Consider the following 21,029-nt stretch of genomic DNA (forward strand, 5'->3'; position numbering starts at 1 on the left):
TGAGATACGCCCGGAGTTCCTCAAGGCTCTGGATGTTGTAGGACTGTCTTGGTTGACACGCCTCTGCAACATCGCATGGACATCAGGGACAGTGCCTCTGGATTGGCAGACCGGGGTGGTAGTCCCCCTCTTTAAAAAGGGGGATCGGAGGGTGTGTTCCAACTACAGAGGGATCACACTCCTCAGCCTCCCTGGAAAAGTCTATTCAGGGGTCCTGGAGAGGAGGGTCCGTCGGATAGTCGAGCCTCAGATTCAGGAGGAACAGTGTGGTTTTCGTCCTGGTCGCAGAACAGTGGACCAGCTCTATACCCTTAGCAGGGTCCTGGAGGGTGCATGGGAGTTTGCCCAACCAGTCTACATGTGTTTTGTGGACTTGGAAAAGGCATTCGACCGTGTCCCTCGGGGAATCCTGTGGGGGGTACTCCGAGAGTATGGGGTACCGGCCCCCCTGATAAGGGCTGTTCGGTCCCTGTACGATCGGTGCCAGAGCCTGGTCCGTATTGCCGGCAGTAAGTCGAACCCGTTTCCAGTGAGAGTTGGACTCCGCCAGGGCTGCCCTTTGTCACCGATTCTGTTCATAACTTTTATGGACAGAATTTCTAGGCGCAGCCAGGGCGTTGAGGGGGTCCGGTTTGGTGGGCTCAGGATTGGGTCACTGCTTTTTGCAGATGATGTTGTCCTGTTTGCTTCATCAGGCCGTGATCTTCAGCTCTCTCTGGATCGGTTCGCAGCCGAGTGTGAAGCGGCTGGGATGAGAATCAGCACCTTCAAATCCGAGACCATGGTCCTCAGCCGGAAAAGGGTGGAGTGCCCTCTCAGGGTTGGTAGCGAGATCCTGCCCCAAGTGGAAGAGTTCAAGTATCTCGGGGTCTTGTTCACGAGTGAGGGAAGAATGGAGTGTGAGATCGACAGGCGGATCGGTGCGGCATCTGCAGTAATGCGGGCTCTGCATCGGTCTGTCGTGGTGAAAAAGGAGCTGAGCCGCAAGGCGAAGCTCTCAATTTACCAGTCGATCTATGTTCCTACCCTCACCTATGGTCATGAACTATGGGTAGTGACCGAAAGAACGAGATCACGAATACAAGCGGCTGAAATGAGTTTCCTCCGCAGGGTGTCTGGGCTTTCCCTTAAAGATAGGGTGAGAAGCTCAGTCATCCGGGAGGGGCTCAGAGTAGAGCCGCTGCTCCTCCGCATCGAGAGGAGTCAGATGAGGTGGCTCGGGCATCTGATCAGGATGCCTCCTGGACGCCTCCCTGGTGAGGTGTTCCGGGCACGTCTAACCGGGAGGAAGCCCCGGGGAAGACCCAGGACATGTTGGAGGGACTATGTCTCTCGACTGGCCTGGGAACGCCTTGGGATTCTCCCGGAAGAGCTAGAAGAAGTGGCCGGGGAGAGGGAAGTCTGGGCATCTTTGCTCAAGCTGCTGCCCCCGCGACCCGACCTCGGATAAGCGGGAGACAATGGATGGATGGATACCTTATGTAGTATATATTTTTTGCAAATGATTTATTTTTGCACTCTTTGAGTTTTTATATACACAGTATATAACCTATGTTGTGTGTATTTATTATATTAGTTACTTTATTTGGTATTGATTTGATGTTGTATCACACAGATTTTTCAATTAGTTACCTCATAAGCTGTTAAATGCTTTGGGCACAGACGACAGAATATAATGACAAGCTTGAAAGCTGAGCAAAAGAGAGAAGGTATGAGGTTTAATTTGGCTGAGCACAACCTCTAATTAACAGTCATCTACTGTATAAGAAGGTTGACAGCTTCTTGGGGGTCATAAGGGTCTCAGTGTAGGTTTATAGTGTAGGATCAGAAGGCCCACAGAGTGGTGAAGCTACTAAAGCAGATGTATAGCAGTTTAATTAGTGCCAGCACAGCAGACAAGAAGCTGACAGTTAACTGAAATGAGAGCATAGTGTCCACTGACAGTCTGGAGCACCGGCGTGGACTTGTGGATATTCTTATTCAACAATACACTTGGGCAGCAGTCACATTCAGTGACAGTCAGCAAAAGAGCCAAAATAAAACTGGCATTAAAAAAATGTCAGTAAATTTAACGGTAAAAATAATGTAAATGGTGAAAGTAAAAGACCTTTTCTGAAAAAAAGGAAAGTTACCTTATGTTCTACTGAAAATTACCTGTATATCTTAAACCAGGAGTGTCGAACTCCAGGCCTGGATGTCCGCAGTTTTCATTCTAACCCTTTTCCTAATCACTGACCAGTTTTCATTGCTAATTAACTCATTTTCCCTTCATTTTAATAGCCCTGTTTTTATGGATTCAGTCCTCTGAATTTCTTCCTTCTTCATCAAATGAGAGCCAAACAGAAATGAGATGTGAAACAAGCCGACAGATGACCAGCTAAATTGGGATTTCAAACTCGAACCAATTTTCACTCCAACCAGTCTCTTAATGAAAAGCTGATTCTTGCTGTTAATTAAACTAGTTATTTAATTCCACAGCTTGTTGCTGCTCTCATTCTGCCACGGCAGACATTTCTAAAACTGTTGATTTTCTGTTTTTTCTAAGAGCATCGTCAAAATGTTTTGGTGACCTGAGAGATCAACCTTACTGAGACCGTTATTTTCAGATATTATGTGCTGGGCACAGGTGAGCTGGTCATGTGGCGGCTTGTTTTGTGTCTCATTATTGTTTAGCTGCTAATTAAGGAAAAAGAGACAAGTAAGGGGTCTGAGTCAAGTTAATTAAAACTAAGGCAAAAGAAGTTAATTAGCAGCAAAAACATGTCACAAATGAAGAAGGACAGAATGAAAACCTGCAGCCACTGCGGCCCTCCAGGACCGGAGTTCGACACCTGTGTCTTAAACAATACATTTCATTATTTTTTACAGTCAAGTTCTGTAAAATCAATATTTTTCTACCTTCAAAATATGCTAAATACCATTTACTAATGCATTACAATTACACTGAAAAAATCTGTTAATTTTGCAGTGTAAAACTGTTAAATAGGGAAGGAAACAAAACTGTAAAAAAAAAAAAAACCTAGCTGCCAATATTTTACCGTAAATTTTACATTTTTTTTAAAGTGTACCATAGACCTAAAAATATTGTCACCTTCTTTTTTACGGTAAAATTCTGGCAACCCCATCTGCCAGGATTTTACCTTAAATTTAACATTATTTTTTTTTACAGTGTACATTTTTACCTTAAACAGATTCTGTCTTCCATCAGTTTTTTACTGAAGAAAAAACGTCTGAAGAAGGATGAATGGAGCTATTTTCTGCTTTAGTTTTTGCTATAGAAGTTTATAGTTACTTAAATTTTCCGTTTCAGTTATCTATTTGCGTTTTCATCAGTTATATTGTGTAGTAAAGCTTCCTTCTCTGGACAAACATTATAGAATATGTAGTTTTAGACGTTTGAGGTTGAATAGAAGCTGGAAAGGAGTTTAATAAGAGGGTTACAATCAAAATGGGTTAGTGTAAAGGGGCAGGGAGCCCCCATTTAAAGTTGCCTGGGTTAGTCCTTCATCCATGGTAGCTTTCCATAATTGCCCCCTTAAATGACTTGCCACACAAAATAAATATTGATGAAATACTGCTATCTTGATACAAAGTAAAAGTAATATTAACTTGAAGTTGTAATCAGTAGGATTCTCAGACCTTTTCCCTCAAATGTTAAGGCCTTCTTGTTAAATATATACCGAATTCCGGACCCCACAGAAAAATAAGTGTGTGGCTGCTGTTAAACTAGGAAAGCAGACCCAAAAATATACTGTGCCATAGCCTGGACCAGGTGCACACAGATCAGACATGCCTTCTTTCCCATCCCACAAAATCCCCAGCTTCAGGTAGCTCAGCCCAGTGGCCTGGCTCAGAGTACTCATGGGACAGGAAACAGTAACATTTCGTCTTATAGCCTACCACAACACAGAGTATGCAAAAAATTAACTGCAGAATAATGCCTGCACTAAAACCATAACTTAATCATTCGGACATGAACATAGTGACATTTGTCCCAAATTTTAATAAAACAAGCTTGTTGGTTCAGTCAGTACTATTGACTCGCTGTCTGACCATAAGCAAGTCACTTGACCCTCTGGCTTGTTAAATCCCAAAAATTATATATGTCAATAAATGTGGTATCACTCTATAATTGTAAAATACTGTACTTACAGATAATATTCATTACAGAAAGGTTCTATTTATAGTAGACTAACACTTATTTTATGTATATACATGTATCAGAATGGCACAGGGCAAATGCTAAAGACATTATTAGAGTTCCACAATGCTAAATGGAGAGTTATTTTGCATGCCATTATGGGCACACAGATTCAGAAACATCCATATATAGTAGTTTAAGGTCACTTGTTAACTTAACTGATTTTTATTATGCAGTTATGCAAATTGTTTAAATAAATAAAAAGGCAAAGGCCTAGGTGCTAATCCTAGCAGAAACCCACCTTTCAAAATATCCACCAGTGAAATAAATTAAAAGTCATTAGCCCTTGTACTAAACCTAACAAGAAGACACTTTCAAAATATTCAGAAAAGGACCTTTATGTCATAGACCAAATGTGGGCTGTCCTTGTCACTTAGAATAAAGTAGAGCAAAAAACATGTTATAACCAGTAATAAAAATGATTAATGGAAAGCAGAAAGCCGATAATTAAAATAAACATATGGGTTTATTGTATTGTGTTGTTGTGAACCAAAACATTGAATCATATACCATATTCATATAAAGCATCATCAGCGGTTTCAGTGGTGCAACAAGCTCATTGCTTTCATATCATCTTGAAGTACTATTAGCTGGTTACTTTGAATGTGGAAAGTTAGAAATAATTTGAATATTTGTGCAGTGACAGTGTAACTAGTGCTCCAGGAAAATGGATGTGAATCCTACTTTGGCACATCCAAAGAAGGGGCTGGTATGTGTGAGTGATTTTGAGTGTGTTTTCTCTAAAGGACTGGTGTTACAGAAAACAAACAGATTGGGACCTAGTGTCTGTTTTGCAAGAAGAGATACATGTACTCTGATATATAATACATAAGGGTCTTATGCTTATGGGTGAAATTCACTTCAATTTATTCTCCTGTAGTGCCTTGCTCTGAAGGGGGCTGGAGTCTGTCCCAGCAAGCATAGCATGCAAGGCAGGAACAAGGTGAACACACTTACACACAGGCACACACTACACACCCACTAGGGCTAATTAAGCATCACCAATCCACAAAAACTGCATGTCTTTGGACTATGGGAGAAAACCGGAGCACCCGGAAAAACCTCACACAGACACAAGGAAAACATGCAAACTTCACTTAAGGAGGCCCCGGGAAACATGAACCCTGGTCTCCTTACTGTGATGCAGCAATGCTACCACTGTGCTACTGTGTTGCCTGCTTTACTGAACTTTTTAGAGCAAATCATTTAGCTAGTGGTATGGAAAAAATGAGACAAAATGCAAAGAGGCAGATCATGGATTAAAAGACAACCAAGGTGCTGGTTTGTGACACGAGAAAGGAGTAAAACATAGCTATACACAAAATGTTTTGTTATTGATTTATCATATCTCAGATTTTTAGTTTGTGTACAATGTTGCCTGTAGGAACCAGAAACCTTAGACACAACACACACATCCCAGGTTCAAATAACTTTTTATTAGAGAAAGTACCTTATACAAGCTTCTTATTCCATAATACAATCTTCTTCTTCTGTTCTTTCTCCTCCACTCCTCCCAAGCTTGCTTTGTCATTCCTCCACACCCAACTCTGACTCAATGAGTGAGTACAGAGATCTGATAGGTGGTCTCTCCCTGTATTTCTATTATGAGGACCATCTAGCCAGTCAAGGGTACACCCTTCCATCCATCCATCCATCCCATTTGGGAAGTCAGTCCATCCCTGCCTTTTACTGCAACGGATTTATTCTGTATAACTCTTTAATTGCACTAATGTTTCTGCCTGTAATGTCTGAATGGTGCACTGATGCTGTGCATATTGTATAAAATGAAAAAAAAACAACATTGTTGTGTTACAAATTGAATTATATTAGCTGTAGAGCAAGATATAAATATGTTTAGTAGACCAGTGTACCTTTTATTTTATTTTTTTAATATTCAAGGTGCTAGCCTTACTACTGTTGATCATTAGCCAGTTGTTTTTTTTAATTTGATGTTTTGAACATATCCCAGTTCATATGCAAAAGAAAAAATACTTGTAACATAGCTTTCAAGAGGAAACACTGAAGAAAAAAACAGTTGCTACCCTTTGCACAACCCTTAGGCATTATTAAGAAGGGTGTATTAAGAATTTGTCATTACTTCCTGGAGGATGTGAACAGTATTATTTACTGGAAATAAAAAATAAAGACCATACAAATAAGATACTATAATATATTCAATATAATAAAATGATTGAAAGAAATGAAAGTATGCATAATTCATCATCACAAAACCATATTAGAGGGTGCATTTGAAAACAGTCAACCTGTGCATCTTTGGAAGAAACCCGAGCAGTGGACATAAAGCATGCCAGCTTCATAAAGGCTGTAACCAGCCTGGGAGTGAAAACATTTTGCACTGGAGCTGTGACCTCAACAAGCCAAGGCCAGGGTACCTGTCCACATCTGGACACATTCAAACATTCACCTACAATTACTAATGCAGTGAACAGCTTATCTGAACTCGTTTCTTTGTGGTCTTATTTTTAAATGTAATTTTCTGCCATTTGCTTTTTGTGTAATTATTTTTTATGGTTAAGTTATTCTGCCATTCACAAAGACATACAGAGTGCAAGCACAAAACTGATTCAGCTGTCGAGATTGCAGATAAGTGACTTTATTTCTTTTCTTTTTTTTCCCTCTGTAACAGGTGTCTGGGCCAGAATGGAAACTGTAGCGGGATGCTGTAGCTTCAATCATGTCGTTGACCTTCACCTGCTGTAACTGTTGCTGAGAACCTTAACTTTTCATTGTGTTTGTATTGTAAGTACATTATTAATTTTCCACAAAAATAGTTTACATGCGCTTGCAAAGATTTCCAGTGGATACCGCTTCTTTCTTGAACTAGGGCTTGGCTTAATCATTCGCCTTTAAAGCGATTTCAGTTTTGCGCTGAGTTGCTAGCCTAAAGCGTTATGGTATGGTTCCATCTCTGAAATTTCGTAACCGCCGCTGCACTCCAATGTACTGTAGTGCGGTCATCACTTTAAGAGATACAGAGGCCGTGCAATTCTGTCTGACTGCCAGAGGGAAGTGTCTGCAGATAGAGATTCCACTCGCGCAGCCCGAGTCTGTGAACTGCTGAGGTGGGCGGAGCAGCAACGTCTGCTTCGAGTTTCAATTGGCTAAGCGCACTTGATTGACTTTGAGTACAAAGTCTCTTCCCTAAGGGAGTTGGCTTAAACTCTGAAGTCAGTTCCCTACTGTTAAAAGCCTTGAATTGTTCTGAAGCCTGGTACTCGGACCCCTAAAAAAAGCGTCTTGGTTGGATTTATTTATATTGTGAGGGAGGCAAGCATGCATCGTCCAGTTTTACTTCTGCAAGGGCTGCAGGTTAGTAAAGAAGCTTGCTTTTCTCATTAATATGTTTCTGTTACTATAATTAATGCAGCGTGAATTGGCGCAGCTGCTTGGAGAGAAGAAAGAAGGTTTCACTGTCCTCACGTACATTGAGTATTTCAAATGACCGACAAAAGCAGACAGCAGTTTGAACTAAACCATGTGTTTGATCTGAGCAGAAGAATGCTGAATGATACAGTATATTCTTAAAAAGAAACGGAAAGCTGGAGTAGTCAGTCCATGTAGAAACTTTAGCTGCTGTAAACATTCACATAAATAACTCCAGACCAAGTTCTTTGATTAGGATTGCATACAGATCCATCCTATCTGACTGTAGCATAAGATGTCTGTGTTCTCCCAGACATTGCTGTCATTGTTATAAGCAAAACTAACATTTCAATCAGCCAACAGTTCGATTCAATATTGCATTACAAATTACTTGGGGAATGCATTTTACTTTGTTACGTGTTTTCGGCACAGTTAGGCTTTGGGTCTTATGTTTCGCTAATCTAATTCAGAAGGAACTAGGGCAAGAGCTTATTCTATTGAAATTTTTAGATTTGCATTATGTTTAAGCACAGCTGCTATGTGTGAGTTCATGAAAAGTAGTGTCGTGCAATAACATAAAACAGCCATTTTCTGAAACCGTTCATGCAGGGTAGCAGGGAGCCAGGATTTGTTTTTAATGATTTGGACATACTTCAGATGTAACATTAATTAAGTCTTAAAAGGTATATAAAACCAGTGAGAGGAGAAATATCAAGTGTGCCATTGTAACCACTCATTGCCTGCTGCATTTTAATTGTTATTCATTGGACTTTATATATATTTATGAACAAGCGTTATCTAATAAGGGTATGCGAAGCCGGACCCTAGCTTAACAGTATCAGGTGGAAGGCAGAAACCAACACAACAATTAAAAGGCATATTCACACAACACAAACATTTACACAGACCCAATTTACAGTTTCGAATTAAACTAACATGACCATTATATGGAGAAGGGAAAAAAAACCCTCTTTTCTCACTGGAGAAAATCACATGCAGACATAACATAACAGACAGAACATACTAACTTCACGTTTGACAAGGATTAAAACTTGAGAGTCAGCAGTGCACCAACATATCATCTGCTTATTCACTCTCTCTCTTTAAGTTGAAATAAATGGAAAAGTAATACTACATGTACTTTAATGGTATATACAGAATATACAAAATGTAAAAATTATTTTTTTTTCTGAAATCATCTGAAAGATTTTTCAGTAATAATAGCTATAATAATAATACATTTTTGTTGATTCCTCTGACTATTTACTTACCTACTTTATAAAATGGATTTGTCAGTTTTATGAATATTGAGTGTACAAATGATTTCCATGATACAAACCTTTACTAATAAACTTGATCAAGCACAAAAAAAAAAACTAGATACATGTATTATATGCCTAGCATGCTTCAGCAATTTCAGGCCTAAAAACATTATTGTTGCAGTTTTGATATATTAAAATTAAGTATTATCAGCTTATACTTTATGTTTGCTTACTTGTAAACAAAGGCAGTTTTACAATTTTGCGCTGTTAGTAAGTACAGTAGTTTAATCCTTACCTGTATATGCACTCCTGGTGAGTAAGGCTACTAGAAGATGAACGTCACATACCTCTCCTGCTGTCTCACTCATAACTGTAATGCTGACTCATTAGAACATTAAGGAACCTAGGTTGATTTAACAACATGTATTCCAGTTTTAGGCATTACCAAGAAAAAAGAAAAAAAGATCTTACAGGCCTAGTATATTGCTTTTCAGGAAAAACCTATTGATTGTTTACACACAATATTCTGAAAGGTTAGGCATGATCTTGTTATCTGAAATATGTGTCAGAGAGGGAGTGGCACTTGGGTCCTGGGAGAGACACCTAAACTACCTTTACCATTTATGGTTAATTTTGTTTGTCCTACATGTATATGGGATGCTAGCTATCAATTCTGAATCACTTCTTTTGCACTGCTTGTTCAAGTGAATCAATTCTTTTAAGTCACACGCCTCTGATCATATTACAAATATATAACGTAATAAATTATACATTATTTTGTATATATGTATGTGTAACTTTATATAATTAATAACATATTTAATATGATGATAATTCTTGTATTTCAGTACACAAAGTCTCACAACATATTTAAGATCCATCCATCCATCCATCCATTATCCAACCCGCTATATCCTAACTACAGGGTCACGGGGGTCTGCTGGAGCCAATCCCAGCCAACACAGGGCGCAAGGCAGGAAACAAACCCCGGGCAGGGCATCAGCCAACCGCAGACATATTTAAGATGCGTAATTAAAATAAGAGTTTGTGTTACAGAATCAGAAGGGATTGAGGATCATATAACTTGATTGTTTGTTCGTGATCAGTTCATGTATCAAATAGAATTGTGCAACTCTTTTTTCAAGTACCAATTTGTTCACAAATACAATAAATGAGAATCATGCAACTTGTTATTGGGTAATGATTCATTCACAAATAAAATGAATAACAATCATGTGACTTGTTCAGTTAAAACTCAAAAGAATCGGTAAATGATACATGCTCAGTGCAGTCAATGAGTTGTAAAAAATGTTGAAAACAAATAATAGAAATTACAATATTATTTTTGTAAGGTTCACCTTTGCGTGACTAATTTGTTGAATGTACAAATAGATATAAACATATTAGTTTTAACATTGTTTTTTTGTGTTTAAAACAATTCTAATGACGAATTGTACAATATAATACATATAAATGTGCTATTACTGTTGATGAATGAGAGAATCATCAGTGACTGAGTTTTCATTCACCAGTATTGGTATAGTTTGAACTCAAAAGAATCATAAGTGAAATGAGTTGTAAATCAGTTCTTATGATTCACTGGAAAGAGTCGTTCAAAAAGAACAAATTGTTATTGAGTCACCCATAATAATAATACAATTGCTAACGAGAGAAGGAGTCTGGCTAGAAATATCTGATCTCACAAGGCATAGTATCTGTTTGAAACTAAACTTTTTATACAAAAAAAGTATATATATGGATTCTCTTTTATTATATCCAGTTAAGATAGTGTCCAATTGTTTTGCCTCCAAGCCACCCCTGTTGGACTGACATTTACCTTCAGTCCGTCAGCTTTGAAGTTAACCTCTAATATTGTAAATGAGGGACTTGATAGTAGACAGCAGAAACCTGATATCAGATTCACTGAGTCTTTTCCATCACTGCATCAATGAACCATATCTTACTACAAAAACAAAATTTATTTTTCATACATTTTCATACATGGCATGTAGCTCAAAGTGCTTTACAAGAAGTTAAAGAAAAAAAATGTAAAATTGTATGATAATTTTAAATAAATAATTATATAAATGAATAAATGAAACACCAAAAATAACCTGGGCTGACAATGAGTTATGATTCAGTTTGAATGAAACAAGTACTTGCATTTGTGAGTGATGCTGGAACAAACATTCTGTACATATATACAAGCAGATACAGAGTCCTCTATTTTAATGTACATATTTCTATGTATTCCACAGCAATATCAACAAGTATTATATTGTCCAGGTATTATTTTAAAAGTCCACTATAAATTTAAAGTGGGAAAAGTTAGGCTACTCTGTGTGATCCCATATTATTAAGAGATTTCACTCAGTTCTGGGGTTACTGGTATGCAAAGTACAGCTTCAGATACAACAGAGAAATGGCTGTGATGGTGGTGTTATGATGAGAGATTTTGCTTGTGATCCTAAATTGCAAGAAATAGTTCTGGAGACAATATGGCTCACCTGAGGCTACCTGTGGCCATGACAAAAATAGGTAGGAAATGTCTTATTAAGGAAAAGGTTTAATGTAATGGGCAGAGTAAACCTGATTTCCTTGCTTTAAATACACATGTGCTAACAAATGCACCACCCTCACAGAATGTGTTATGGTATTTCTCTGTGGATAGGTTACACGGTTGTATTTCATGTCAGTTTTTTCTTGTGGTGAGAAGTTATTTAATGTTAAATTTCAAGTATTTGACTTGAAGAACAAAGCTGTAAATAAAGTACAGGAAAACAAGTCTAAAATAAAACATGACACAATGTGACTTTATTTTCCTCTGTCATATTATGTTACTTTTAATAAAATTATGTGATGTGAGCACTGGATATATGTACTGTATGTTGTTCTCTTTGGGAACTTTTCTTATATACTTGGACAGCTTTCCTTTGCCATTCATGTAATCACTCCATAAACAATCATGATCCTCTGATTCTGCCAGTATTTATTACTCTTGTTATTTATTGCAGTCAATTAACAAGAGCCAGACTGAATCTGGGCTTGTGAACAGATAAATTATTTAAATTATTTCCAGATAAAATAAAAACTCATGTCAAGTCAAACTTGACATTAGTGTGGATATTCTAATACATTCTAAGACAATAACTAATATTGTGAAAAGTGTGTGGCCTACTAGCTATCCGTACGTAACAGCCAAAGATGACCAGATAAAAACATTGGCTAGGATTTCTAGGACCTGTCATAGCGAACAGATTCAAGTCTTTACTAATGCTTTGGTTTGCCATTTGCTATTTAATCTGTAATTAATTATCTGTTCTGAAAATCTGTTCAATGTGTTTCTGCATATCATATATTGTAAATAATACTGTTATTAGTTTATAAAACTCCCACATAGTTTAAATGGTTATTAGTTGTTCATTTGTTTGTTTTTTTTTCTTATAGCATTACTTTCCTTGTATGCAAGGCTAAAAATACATTGAAAATAGAAAAAAATTGTATTGTGCTATTTTCAAAAAGCTAATGCCACATTTTTCTTAAAAATGTAAGTGGCACTCCATTCTCATTTGCATTTAAGTGGCACTCATTGTTAGTTATAAAATCCCTAACAATTATTAGTCTCAATCAATCACTTAATAGGATTTTATATATTTGTATGTACTGTATATGTTGAATGCTATGTACAGTAATCCCTCGCTATATCGCGCTTCGCCTTTCGCGGCTTCACTCCATCGCGGATTTTATATGTAAGCATATTTAAATATATATCGCGGATTTTTCGCTGCTTCGCAGGTTTCTGAGGACAATGGGTCTTTTAATTTCTGGTACATGCTTCCTCAGTTGGTTTGCCCAGTTGATTTCATACAAGGGACGCTATTGGCAGATGGCTGAGAAGCTACCCAACTTACTTTTCTTTGTCTCTGTCTTGCGCTGACTATCTGTGATCCTGACGTAGGGGGTGTGAGCAGGGGGGCTGTTCGCACACCTAGACGATACGGACGCTCGTCTGAAAATGCTGAAAGATTATCTTCACGTTGCTACCTTCTGTGTGCAGCTTTTAACTATGCTGCACGGTGCTTCGCATACTTAAAAGCTCAAAGGGCACGTATTGATTTTTTTATCTGTCTCTCTCACTCTCACTCTGCTCCTGACGAGGGGGTGTGAGCTGCCGCCTTCAACAGCTTTGTGCCGCGGTGCTTCGCATACTTACAAGCCAAACAGCCCTATTGATTTTTTTGCTCCTTTGAAGAGGAAGATATGTTTGCATTCTTTTAATTGTGAGACTGAACTATCATCTCTGTCTTGTCATTGAGCACAGTTTAAACTTTTGAAAAAGAGACAAATGTTTGTTTGCAGTGTTTGAATAACGTTCCTGTCTCTCTACAACCTCATGTGTTTCTGCGCAAATCTGTGACCCAAGCATGACAATATAAAAATAACCATATAAACATATGGTTTCTACTTCGCGGATTTTCTTATTTCGCGGGTGGCTCTGGAACGCAACCCCCGCGATGGAGGAGGGATTACTGTATACTATTTTGTTTGTATTTGTCTTTTATTGGTATTATTTTATTGTCAACACTTCAGAAGAGGCATGCAGTTAAGAATTTCACTGAGTAGGTGTGATAATAAGCTGCTCACAACATAGTTGTGATGATTTCATGTATTGTATATTATGTTGTTTAATTCTATGTACTTTGTTATATGTATGGATGTAGCACCAAAAGAAATTCCTAGTTACTACAGTATGGTGTCTGAAATAAAAATTCAAGTTCAAATAAACTGACTTGACTTAACGTGATATTTATTGAAAGACATCTCCATTAGTTTTGATAAGCCTTGAGCCTGCCATGTTTATATTAAATACCAGGTGTACAACTGTGTTCCCATGAGGACAAACTAGACAGAACTATACTAAAAACCTTTTAATTAATTATTCAATTCGTGCTAAACTTAAGGCCAGCAACTGTCAGTCAGAGCCTTCATTTACATAACAAGTTGAAGACAATTGTTGGCGTACTCCAATGAAATCAGTTGCGTGTGACATTCCCAGTGACTCAGTACAACTATTTCTCGACTTGCTATGACAAAATCAAATAGGTTCAGCAACAACTCCATCATGCAGCTTTTAATTGGCTGTCACAAAAAGGGGCAAGCACGACTGTGCAGGAAGGTCAGCACTCAGTTCTGAAATGTGACATGCCCAGCAATTTTCAGTTATGTAAATTGTCATAGTTCAGCGATGAGATCAGAAAGTGCAGTTGGCAAGTTTGATATATAACCCACCACTAGTAGTCTTGTAATGTGATATCAGATTTAAAAAAGTTACTGCTATATTTCATTCTGGTGATAGAGAGAGAGAGAGGTTGGGAGCATGTGCTAATTGCAGTGCGTTGACACACCCACCACATGACGAACCACTCGGATTCGGACAGTGGGATGTTTTTTTACAGTGGCTGGAGTGCCAATCCTGCCACCAACTCCCAAGTTTTCCCTGCATGTTGGAGGACCTGCTTGCAGGGCTGAATGCAGGTTAACGTCATAACCAGGACAGAGCAATTGCAGGTTAAGGGCCTTTCTCAAGGGCCCAATGGGGTAGAATCAATTCTGGCATTTACAGGATTTGAACCAGCAACTGTCCGATTGCCAGTGCAGATCCTTTGTCTCAGAGCCACCACTCTGCCCATTCATATGCTAGAGATTTAAAAAAAAAAAATAAAATCCTAAGTGTGACATCGTTAATGTGATGTAAAAAAGAGAATAAGAACACCACGCATACTCCATTTATAGTAATCTGTCCAGTTATAAAGATAATGTCTGAGAAATCACTAACATTTACAAGTTTCTTTCTTATGAGTTACGTAAATTTTCCTCTCGTTTTGAAGCTCAAAACATAACCTTTCATTAGGGCTTCTAGACAGAAGAACCCTCAAAGCTTCTGCATCCTTGGTCTGTACTCACTTTTCACCATTGACTTTTCAGCCAAATAAAGTAATAGCCTTGTCATCAGATTGACTGATGATTCTTCAAGTGATGGGGTGAATCAGCAGCAATGAAGAGGCTACATGTAGGAAAGAGATGTTAGATCTGACAATGTGGTGTAAAGGCAACAATTTAGAACTGAAAACTGAACCAGAATAACTCATTGTTAAATTAAGTGGCACAGAAAAAAGCTGCATCATAGTCAGCAGCAATTGGGCAAGGATGGAAACTGACAGCTGGTTCAGATTCTTTTGGTAATATATATCTGACCACCTGGACTGGATTCACAACACTGGGGTCATGCTATATAGGCACAAGAGAGCCCCCACATGCTTTTCATTGCATAATACCCAGTGTTTTACTTGGGGAAACAAACGATCAAGTCTTTATTTTGCATAGCACTTTTTTATTATGAGCACCATCCCAGGGCACTTTACAAGTTCAGATATGTTGCACAACAGTTACAGATATTTTTTGCAATTAGAGCACAGGCAAGATAAGTATTCTGCTCAGGATCATGCAGTTTACAGTGTCACTCTCCTGTTTTATGAGTTCACTATCATGGTAGACAGAAAGGTATTCCAAACAATCATGAAGGGGTCACAGAAAATTGTAGGATGTGGTTTACCATTGATTGTATAGATCCATACCAAATTCTACCTTAAGAAAACCTATGCCATATTACAGGATGTACCTGTATCCTGTATTTAATGGTAGTTTATTATCAAAATCCCAACAGCATTTTCAAAACGAACTATGCTCTTAAGCTGTAATTATTGTGAATAATTTAGGGATCTTGAATGTTTGACTGCTGTTCTTTAATGGCAGGGCTGTCAAATAGCATGCTTTTTTTGCTACTCTATGCACAGTTTAGCACATTCCTATATGCTGAATTCTTCTGTTTGCACTTAGATACCTTGTGTTTAGATGTGTTTAGATACCTTTTTATTTATTTTCATCCTTCTGTTTTCACAATCTGCTTAATCCAGTTTTTGGGATTTTTTTGGTGCCAGTCCATCTTAGGGTACACTTACACACCCACAACACACTAACACCAGACTATTTTAAAATGACCAATTGACCTACTATGCATTTTTGGGCTGATCCTGCAACTTTTTATTCTAATATTATTACTGAGAGAACAACCACAGATAAAAAAAAATCCAATTTACATATGCCAAATATGAAGCTGAAAGTTAAATAAGAAAAAGTGTATACAGTTTAGCATTATTGGTGGAATGACTTCATAAACAGTGGGTATCAGCGAAACAGAATACATTTATGAGAATGTTATTGATTGTTAGAGGTGGCATTAATGAAACTCATTGGCTACAAGTTTTTGAATAAGCGAATGTCTTAAGCTCTTTTCATACTAGCAGTCCAAATCAGGTTATAGCTCCATATACTGTAGTGTTTAAATCTATCTGATATAAATAAATCTTACTGTGTTTAAAACATGGCTTTATATTGTCATCCAAATCAAATTGCACTGGTGTTTTACTTGCTTGTTATCTCACTGTAGAAATAGGGAAAGAGGTTCATTATGTTTTGTTAACAGATGTCATTATATAGACAGAAGGGTTTTATTTGCTTGAAGTTAACATTTAGAGATTACTCCTTAATTATTTTCCAAATATACTTTTAAAGTCAGCATTTAATGACAAGTACTCCAGTGCCAGTAACATTGAACAGATGGCTCATGTTAATAGTTTTTGGCTGCATAATATCCTGGTACAGAGCCTCCTCAGCTAGGGACCATAAAGCACTACACAGAGTCTATAGCTGGCACAGAATATCATTGTTACACAGCTCTCTTCTGTTCAGAACATACAGTATATATAACACAACACACACTGCCGTAGAAAGGGTAACACTGTCATTAAAAATTCTTTGCTCATCTTGCACTATCACTTTTCTCTATTCTGGCAAAAGGCAAATGACTATTAAGGCAATAAGGCTACTTGATAGACACTCATACCAACAGCTGCATGAGTGTGCCTGATGTGTATTCTTATACCTATTGTCTGATGTTGTTTTTAGCTTGTGTTTTCTTCATTGTCTGTTGATGGCATTATAACATTATCACTAATGTGTTGGAAAGTACAAATCGCATTGTACTGTGTACACATAACAAAAATGTGCACTTTAAAAAAACCTTTTGTAAATAATTACAGGAGTACAAAATTTGTATGCATTTTTTTCCCTTCTGTCTGCTTTGTTTCAAAAATGTTCTTTAAAATGTAATAATTTTAAAACACCAGTGGCCTCATGTATAAACGGTGCGTACGCACAAAAATGTTGCGTAAGCCTGTTTCGACTCTCAAATCGCAATGTATAAAACCTAAACTTGGCGTAAAGCCACGCACATTTCCACTGTAGCTCATACCCTGTTGTACGCAAGTTCTCTGCTCGGTTTTGCAGACTGGTGGCGCCCAGCGTCAAAGCAGTGCTACTGTTCCTGTGTGGTTATCCTTTCTTTTTTAGATCCACATCCCTGACGCAGCTTTATAAATACACTGAAATTAACCGCATATTGTTTATTAGTTTAATGCATCTGATTGTAATTAACCTGTAACAATATAATGGTCCACAAATGGTCAAACTATTCCAAATACCATAACTGCTTTAGCGTTGTTACTCTCACTGCACCTCGGATCATCTTTTTCCATATTACTCTCACTGCACCACTCAGAGTATTTATATCACTGTATCTGAATGTGAATCACAGCTGTACAGCAACTGATCGGAAAGAGACTTATCGGTATACAGCATCAAGCACACGCTGCCTCAGCCATTCCCTGTTTGAACTGCTGTCATCTGACAAACACTTCAGAGCCTTTCCTGTACTGACCTCATGGTTCACAAACAGTTTCATCCCAAGAACTCTAAACACACTCAATCAGTCCATCAAGTGCTCCTTGTAGAACTGTTTGTACTTATAAGTACAATTACCTCACTGTAAACTTGCGATACAGTTATAATATTGCACAACCTGAGACACTTTATAAAGCGCATATTTACATATGATGATGATATAATTTTTAAGATGAAATGCAGCAAAATATGTTTATTATATTATACAGATAAAACTTTAACTTTGACTACACGGTGCCGCAGCGCTAGCGAGCCGCTGGTGCTCTGTTCATGGATTGTGCCTGCCTCACACTGTATTCTTGCTGTGGCTGGCACGACACTGGAAGGATAGATGGATTAGAATAATTAAACACATACTACGAAGATATTTTGATGTTCCTTAAAAGTTTTGAAGAATCTGCGTTCTAAGCTTACAGATGGCTTAACGTCTATTACAGAGCTGATTGTGTGGCAATTGGGTATTTGGAGAAAGAAACATAAGGACAGGAATTGGAGGTTAGTACATTTGAAAGAGACAGTACTGCTACAATAAAGTATTTCATCAAAGGTTGCGCATGACGCAGCAAACATCTTGCGTGAGACATGAGCAATCACTGCGCCACTGTGTTCCAATGTTTAATAACATGCTTGAACTCCTATCATCATGAAAATTATATCACGTATACATCTCAGTATTTTAATTATTCATAGAGCTGTAATATCACGAATGTAATGGATTCTGTGTCCTGTCACAGGAAGAGAAAGCCCGGAAGCATGTAGTGATTCACACACACAGAGCACATAGAAAATCAAATACAAAACAAACATTTAACGTGCTACTTTAGTTATGATTGGATTGAGAAACTAGTAAATTAAACGATTTTAAGATGAAGTTTATGATGTTCTACATTAAGACAAAATAAACTACGTGATTAAAGTGGAAATTTACAGATTGAAGTTGACATTTCATGCTTTTTCCCCACTGTGTGCTTTTTTTTTTCCCTCTGTACCCTAATAAGCTTTCATATGACACTCAGACAGTGGGCTGCGACTCACCTTTTCACAGCGACTTTGATATCGCTATGTCACTCGATCAACTTCCTTTTGTTGTTTATACCACTGTTTAAACCAACAAATTGTAAGTTTTTCCTTGCCTCCACTTGGTATTCGCTGAAATTCTTCTGTTTTCCCCTCATGCTTTTGCCATTGCCTTTACACAGAAGGCTGAGCTTAAGGGCTATTTACTGTATATTGATTTGCATATTCAAAGAGGTGTAATTCTGGGAGGAGTTGGGGAGGGATAGAAGGCGCGTGCATGTGCATTACTTTTAACGCTGACCGGGATTTATGGAGCGGAAGAACGTGGAATTTGGCGAACACACAGATTTATGCATCTGGATTTTTTGTGCGTAAGCACATTTACGCTTTTGTGCTTACGTCATGTTATAGTGCGAATTCTACGCACGGCGTTATGCATGAGGCCCCAGGTCTTTAGGAGTATTTAGGAAACACTGACATATAATTGTCATGTAATCAAGCAATTACTTCTGTTTATTCAAATGATTCACTTAGTGATATTATCTTTACAAGGTGGAATAGTTATTCCCTAACTTCTTTGCATCAGCCGGCAGGTAATGCACCTTGCAACTAAAATATTTTAGATAGATAGATATACAGTAATCCCTCCTCCATCGCGGGGGTTGCGTTCCAGAACCCCCCGCGAAAGGTGAAAATCCGCGAAGTAGAAACCACATGTTTATATGGTTATTTTTATATTGTCATGCTTGGGTCACAGATTTGCACAGAAACACAGGAAGTTGTAGAGAGACAGGAACTTTATTCAAACACTGCAAACAAACATTTGTCTCTTTTTCAAAAGTTTAAACTGTGCTCCATGACAAGACAGACATGACAGTTCCGTCTCACAATTAAAAGAATGCAAACATATCTTCCTTTTCAAAGGAGTGCGCATCAGGAGCAGATAATGTCAGAGAGAGAGAGAAAAGCAAACAAATCAATAGGGCTGTTTGGCTTTTAAGTATGCGAAGCACCGCGGCACAAAGCTGTTGAAGGCGGCAGCTCACACCCCCTCCGTCAGGAGCAGAGAAAGAGAGAGAGAGAGACATAAAAACAAACAATCAAAAATCAATACGTGCCCTTCGTGCTTTTAAGTATGAGAAGCACCGTGCAGCATGTCGCTTCACGAAGCAGCTGCACAGAAGGTAGCAACGTGAAGATAATCTTTCGGGCATTTTTAGACGAGCGTCCGTATCGTCTAGGTGTGCGAACAGCCCCCCTGCTCAATCCCCCTATGTCAGGATCAGAGAATGTCAGCGCAAGAGAGAGAGAGAGAAAAGTAAGTTGGGTAGCTTCTCAGCCATCTGCCAATAGCGTCCCTTATATGAAATCAACTGGGCAAACCAACTGAGGAAGCACGTACCAGAAATTAAAAGACCCATTGTCCGCAGAAATCCGCGAACCAGCAAAAAATCCGCGATATATATTTAAATATGCTTACATATAAAATCCGCAATAGAGTGAAGCCGCGAAAGGCGAAGCGCAGTATAGCGAGGGATTACTGTACTTTATTAATCCCAAGGGGAAATTCACAAATTTTGCTGTATTTGTTGCGGCAGTTCACTCAATCTGTATTTTCTATGGCTATGGCAACTTTATACTCGTTTGTAACCTTTAAAATCAGTTGTATGTTACCTTTCATCCAGACAAAGAAATCCATTTTGTTTTTTCTATGTTCTTTCGGCATCTTTATTTAGGATGGGATTATGCGTTATTGATGTTTCAGTGTGAATGAAAAATGTTCATAAAACTTTTTCAAATCACTAGCGTGGATGGAAAATTTTTAAAACAAAAATGGTGTTTCCAAATTTGTTAGTGTTGACTAATCCTATCTGTCTAGTGAAAAATGAACATCTAAACGGAAGACCTCTTTTCCTTATTGTATTTGCACTCGGTTTCAAGTGGCAGTTTTTATTTATGTTCTTCAGGCTATCTTTTCTATCCTGAATTCTGTATTGTGACAATTTCACATTTCTTCAATGTATTCCTCTGTTCTTTTTTGCATTAACATATAATTGTTTTGCAAACTAAACATTGATTTAAATCAAAAATCTTACACCACTTGCAGGGAGATCATATGTGATTTCTCCTGACAGTTGCTGACCTCTGCACAGTAGATATTGCAGACATACTGTATCTAAAAATTAAAAGATAATTGTATATTAATGATTGTTTTTTAAAGTTGTTTTGATCCCACTGTTCACATGCTTTACAGATATAGTGAGCTAATTGGGTTGAAAAAAAAAAATCTGCTGATGCTGTCTTAA

The 21,029-nt window shown here is 38.0% G+C and overlaps 2 protein-coding genes across 4 annotated transcripts in view; one reads left to right on the forward strand and one right to left on the reverse strand.

Annotated features, from left to right (window-relative positions):
* The window catches only part of LOC127526866 (uncharacterized), a 345,966-nt gene that overhangs the window by 77,402 nt on the left and 247,535 nt on the right, over window positions 1-21,029 (reverse strand). The gene's annotated exons all lie outside the window — the stretch shown is intronic.
* Window positions 1-21,029, forward strand: part of pld1a (phospholipase D1a) — a 287,428-nt gene that overhangs the window by 65,828 nt on the left and 200,571 nt on the right. For 2 of the 3 annotated variants that reach the window (XM_028794710.2, XM_028794714.2), the window contains exon 1: window positions 7,378-7,531. The gene's annotated coding sequence lies outside the window, so the exon portion shown is untranslated. Of the gene's footprint in view, window positions 1-6,848; window positions 6,962-7,377; window positions 7,532-21,029 lie in introns of those variants that run through there. The other variant, XM_028794711.2, reaches the window with a different exon arrangement.

This window comes from Erpetoichthys calabaricus, chromosome 2, assembly GCF_900747795.2.
Source record: "Erpetoichthys calabaricus chromosome 2, fErpCal1.3, whole genome shotgun sequence".
Lineage (NCBI taxonomy): Eukaryota > Metazoa > Chordata > Cladistia > Polypteriformes > Polypteridae > Erpetoichthys > Erpetoichthys calabaricus.